Source organism: Cibotium barometz, chromosome 60, assembly GCF_041138505.1.
Source record: "Cibotium barometz isolate CiBa-2024 chromosome 60, ASM4113850v1, whole genome shotgun sequence".
Classification (NCBI taxonomy): domain Eukaryota; kingdom Viridiplantae; phylum Streptophyta; class Polypodiopsida; order Cyatheales; family Cibotiaceae; genus Cibotium; species Cibotium barometz.
The window spans coordinates 15,301,462-15,307,725 of NC_141105.1; positions in this window are offsets into that span (position 1 = coordinate 15,301,462).

Consider the following 6,264-nt stretch of genomic DNA (forward strand, 5'->3'; position numbering starts at 1 on the left):
CACTTCAACATCTTCTATCGACACACCAACATGACCATGCGGCAAAGCAATTCCATGGATAGTATCCACGATGTGATCTACATGTAAAACGGTCCCAGTAGCAACCTTGATATCATTGGACATCAAGGAGACTTGTGTTCCTCTTTGGAATCGGGGAAACGCCATGAAGAGTAACACAGAAGGAGAATAAACAAGAGAGAAAGAGTCCTAAAAGATATAAGAGCAAAATAGAGAAAAAAGCAATGGATATAAATAGAGGTGATATAAATAGAGGGATAGATATAAATATCGGTTTTGATATTAGGGTTTTCAAAGAACAAACAAAAAAGCAGAGAACACACAAAGAAGAGGAGAGAAAAAGGTGTAGAGAGAGAAAAAAAAGAGAGTGAAGATAGAGTTGGTGAGAGAGAGAAAGAAAGAAAGCTTAGGATTTAGAAAAGTAGAGAAAAATATTTTTTTAGAACACACAAAGAAGAGGGGAAAAAAAGGTGTAAAGAGAGAAAAAAAGAGAGTGAAGATAGAGTTGGTGAGAGAGAGAGAGAAAGAAAGCTTAGGATTTAGAAAAGTAGAGAAAATTATTATTTTTTAAGAGAGAGAAGGGCTTTGTTTGGGGAGAGTATGGAAAAGTAGAGTTGGTGAGAGAGAACAAGGGTTGGTGAAAGGAGAGAATAGGGTTTTGTTTGGGAAAAGTATGGAAAGCGTTATAGAGGGAGGGAGAGAATGCTTTGTTTTTTGGGGGAAGGATTGTTTTTTGGGCAAAGGAAGAGGGCGTTTTGAATTTGGGGGGAGGGGGGAGAGGGAGAGAGAGAGAGAGAGAGAGACAAATGAATGGAACGTAGAGAGAGAGAGAGAGAGAGAGAGAGAGAGAGAGAGAGAGAGCATTTTTGGAAGGAGGGAAAAAGAGACCACGTGGAACATATAGAGAGAGAGAGAGAGAGAGAGAGAGAGAGCGTTCTTTGGGAGGGGAGATAAAAGAAAGCGTGTGGAACACAAGGGGGAGAGACAATGAGAGAAAAAGCGACTTCTTTATGAGAGGGGGAGGGGGGGGAAGAGAGCGCGTGGAACAAAGGGGGGCTACCCCACTAAGGGCGACCTGGTCGCCCTTAGTGGGGCAGCCCCCTCCCCTAAATAACGCGCTCTTTATCTCTCTCTCTCTCCCCCCTACGTTCCACGCGCTCTCTCTTTGCCTCCCCCTCCCAAATAACATGACCCGGTAGTCCTTAGTGGGCAAGCATCCCCTCCCCCAATAACACGCTCTCTTTCTTCCCTCCCAAATAACGCGTTGTCTTCCCCCCCCCCAAATAACGCGTTCTCTCTTTTCTTTTCAAATAACATGCGTTCCACGGTGCCATGTAACCATGGATCTTAATAAAAAACAAGTGGTAATTATGGATCTCTTTTGCATTTTTTTAATCAATGTAAAACATCTACAAAATACTTTACTTTGTAATTGTGGCTAAACTTAAAGGAGAGACCTTTATTATTATGATGATGACAATGTCCATGATGATGATAGACATGCTCAGATGATAGGCAATACAGGGATATGGTAGTGGGCTATGGGATAATCATTATATGATAGTGGGCTATGGAATAATCATTATTGTCATGTGCATCATAGATGCCATGGACATTCTTAGGGCTAGGTCCAGAAGAGGCAGCCAGATAAAGAGTATGAACTAGGTAGAAAACCAGGATGATAGAGCACAGAGCACCTGTGGTGGCAGTGTAGACTGGAGACAGGCGTGGAGAGCAAGCTGAAGGTCAGCAGATGGCTGTCGGCTGCAAGAAAAGGGTTGCTGGTTGCACACAAGGCTGTCGGCGGCTGCTAACTAAAGTGGTTGGCTGAACCAGAGGACAGGGGCAGTGTTGAGATATCGAGCTCTAGTGAGGCGGTGGACACTGATGACCCGCCTGGGGGATAGGCCCCGCACTTACACCACTAGCATGGTTGGTGAGATCTTGGGTGATATGCGGCCAGTGGGATGACAGGCTGTGTGACAGCCACTCTAGAGACTGGCATAGTTATAGCGCCAGCTCATTATCGGGTTCACACTATAGAGAACCCGTGCATGTATTTGGTTGAGTACCTTTCATATAGTGTGTACTCTTATTCTTGTATATGGTGTGTTGAGTGTTGAGTAGAGAAGAAGAAGATTTCAGCCTCTCACCTTGTGTGTTCTCTATTAGGGTTTTGTGAGTGTGTGTGTGTGCTTGCAAGAGCTCAAGCTCTCTTCCCCCCTGTATCTTTTCATGGTATCAGAGCCTGGTTCATGCTAAGGGCTGAGCTGCAAGCAAGAGAACCACAGGAAGCGGTACGAGGGTAAGAGCTTCAAGTACTCTTCCCTATTTGTGTTGGTGACTACACCCTTGTCGGGAGCTCTACGGGAGGCACCGGCAAACGATCTCCGATTGAGGAGCTTTCTTCGCGGGAGTGAAGCTATAGGGCAACTATACAATCCTACGAACTACGGACTGAAATTTTCGGACCAAAAACGCGTTTCGGGCGCGTCTGGACCTCCGTTTTTCAGAAAGCAGGCGATTTCGAGCACTGCGGGTAAGTCATCGATTCTCTGCAGAACTCTGTTTTAAGAACTACAGGAAGACAGATTGACTGTGCAGACACTGTGGGTGCTGCAAAGAGGTTTACAGTTGCCATTGGGTGTATGTATGCACATTGAAGTCACTGGTTGTGACATTTGAGAGTACTACAGTACCGCTGTGCAGAAAATACAGCATTTGTGCAGGAAAAACCAGAGTGCAGGTTCTGGTAAAATTGTGTGTTTGGCAAGATGTCTAATGATGGCATAACACAGATTGTGGCTGAGAAGCTTGACAAGAATAACTTCCATGCTTGGAGGTTCAGGTTGACGAATTTTCTGATGGGAAAAGGCTATTGGGACTACATAGAAGGTGAGCATGAAGAGGCACCGGAGATACCGGATATAAATCCAACTGCTGCAGATGTGAAAGAATTTAAAGACTGGAACCAAGGAGCCAGGAAGGTTATGTATTGGCTTTCCATTAGTATACAGGACACCATGATTGGGCACATTCAGGATGCCAAGTCCCCCAAGGAGGCGTGGGACACCTTGGTAAAGCTCTCAAAAAACCATCTCATAAACATACAACAAAGTAATGAGAAACGAATTCAAAGTCTAATTACGAATTCTATACATAATATATATATATTTTTTAAAAATATTCTCATTTTATAAAAATGATCATTTTAAATAATGTCATTAATACACAGAATCTAAAATACCTTTTTAATAAGTATACTATACAATAACTGCACGCATAACTACCTCTTATTTAATGATTATTCCATAACTAACTTCTATATAATGATTATTCCATAGCTAATTCTTAGATAATTGTAACACGCGAAAGCTTTGGGAGTCTTCTTTCAGCCCTTGTCCTGAAAACCATCTGATGCAAAACGCAGATATAGAGAGAGAGTAGAGAGTGAGAGAAGTGCTGGAAATTCAGTATATTGATATGGTATAAAAAGGTACTTCTACTATACAGCCCTAGGCTATCTTCATAAAAGGTGGTAACACGCCCAAAAATCTGTCCCCCTATGGGACTCATTCCCTAATGGAATGAATGGCTTCAATGATGAGCACGCTGGCTTTTTATATGTGTCTTAGACACTTGGTATGCTGGCCGACTACTAGTCGGCTAGCCATAAATGCAGTAAATGCGTTTTAATACAGCCGACTGGTCCTCCTTCTTGCGCCTGCTTGCTGTCCCTGTCCTCTGGTTCAGCCGACCACTTCAGTTAGCAGCCGCCGCCGCCGACAGCCTTGTGTGCAGCCAGCAACCCTTTTCCTGTAGCCGACAGACCTTCAGCTTACTCTCCACGCCTGTCTCCAGTCTACACTGCCACAGGTGCTCTATGCTCTATTATCTTGGTTTTCTACCTGGTTCATACTCTTTATCTAGCTGCCTCTTCTGGACCTAGCCCTTAGAATGTCCATGGCATCTATGATGCACATGACATCCCCCTCTGCTAAACTTGATGATGACGGGATTCCAACCTGTTCTTGGATGACTGTCATCATCCCAATCTTGTCCCGAAGTCCCTCTGTCATCATCCATCCCTGGCAACCCTTTTTCTCTGAAAACCCGGCCTGTTCTCCAAACCACTCTGTCTCTGATGAAGATCTATGCATCTGGTTTCCTCTAGTCCACAATCCATTCCTGCTCTGACTCTGAACACTGTCTTGGTCTTCTTTCCTGAGAAATGAGTTTGGCACTCTCACATCACCCTTGGAGGATCAACCTCCCTTGGGACCGTTGCTTGAGAACCTATTTGGCTCACAGAACTGCCATCCCCTCTGGCACTGTGGAACACCACCAAACAAACCTCCTGGGAGTTCTTCCTGCTTCTGTGTTCCTTGCCCTGGACTTTGAATCCGTGTACTTTTTCCTGTACCTTGGACCTGTGCACCATCATATGGGACCGAATCAGTGTTTAGCTTTGCTGAGCCTGATGCTCTGATACCAATGTAACACGCGGAAGCTCTGGGAGTCTTCTTTCAGCCCTCTTGAAAACTATCTGATGCAAAACACAGATATAGAGAGAGAGTAGAGAGAGAGAGAAGTGCTAGAAATTCAGTATATTGATATGGTACAAACAGGTACTTCTACTATAGCCCTAGGCTGTCTTCATAAAAGGTGGTAACACACCCAAAAATTTGTCCCCCCTATGGGACTCCTATTGACCCATTCCCTAATGGAATGAATGGCTTCAATGATGAGCACGCTGGCTTTTTATATGTGTCTTAGACACTTGGTATGTTGGCTGACTGCTAAGCCAGCCATAAATGCAGTAAATGCATTTTAATACAGCCGACTGGTCCTCCTTCCAGCCGACTGGTCCTCCTTCTTGCGCCTACTGCTGCTGCTGCCTGAAAAGATGCAGGGGGGAAGAGAGCTTGAGCTCTTGCAAGCACACACACACACTCACAAAACCCTAATAGAGAACACACAAGGTGAGAGGCTGAAATCTTCTTCTTCTCTACTCAACACTCAACACACCATATACAAGAATAAGAGTACACACTATATGAAAGGTACTCAACCAAATACATGCACGGGTTCTCTATAGTGTGAACCCGACTAAATGAGCTGGCGCTATAACTATGCCAGTCTCTAGAGTGGCTGTCACACAGCCTGTCATCCCACTGGCCGCATATCACCCAAGATCTCACCAACCATGCCAGTGGTGTAAGTGCGGGGCCTATCCCCCAGGCGGGTCATCAGTGTCCATCGCCTCACTAGAGCTCGATATCTCAACACTCCCCCTCGAGCTCAACTCCATCTCATGTACACCAAGCGAAGCCCTGAATCTGCGGAGCTTCTCTGTACCTAATGCTTTGGTGAAGATGTCAGCTACCTGATCCTCTGTGCTGACATAAACAAGGTCAAGGTGTCCTGCCAAGACCTTCTCTCTGACGAAGTGGTAGTGGACCTCTATGTGCTTCGTACGAGCATGAAAGACTGGGTTCCTGGCCAACTGTATACTACTAATGTTGTCACAAAAAATGACAACTTGTCTATCCACTGATAGACCCAAATCTGCAAGTAGCTTTCTCAACCAAGCTACCTCACATGCTGCCATAGCAGCTCCTCTGTACTCGGCCTCCGTACTCGATAGAGAAACCGTAGGCTGCTTCTTGCTGCTCCAAGTCACAGCAGCACTCCCCAAAGAAAACATGAATCCACTGGTAGATCTTCTGTCTGAGATACTACCAGCCCAATCAGCATCTGTGTACCCATGTACACATATCTCTGTCCCAGTCTCATAGAATAGTCCACAATGTAAAGTAGACTTCACATACCTCAGTATGCGTCTCACAGCATCCAAATGCGGTTTCCGTGGAACCTGCATAAACTGACTCACCAACCCAACAGCATAGCTCAAATCTGGTCTGGTGATCGTCATGTAGATCAAACTTCCTACTATGCTCCTGTACATAGTAGGATCCTCCAAGATCTCTCCTGAATCTGCACTCAACTTGCCATTCTGATCCAATGGCACAGAAATAGGCTTACAGCCTGTCATACCATACTTGGACAACATGTCCAAGCCATACTGTCTCTGTAGTAATCCAATACCATGTGGTGACCTAATCACCTCAATGCCCAAGAAATATCTGAGCTCCCCCAGATCCTTCATCTCAAACTTCTGTCTAAGCAAGATCTTTACATCAAAGATCTCTGCATCATGGTCCCCCGTAATGATCAAGTCATCTA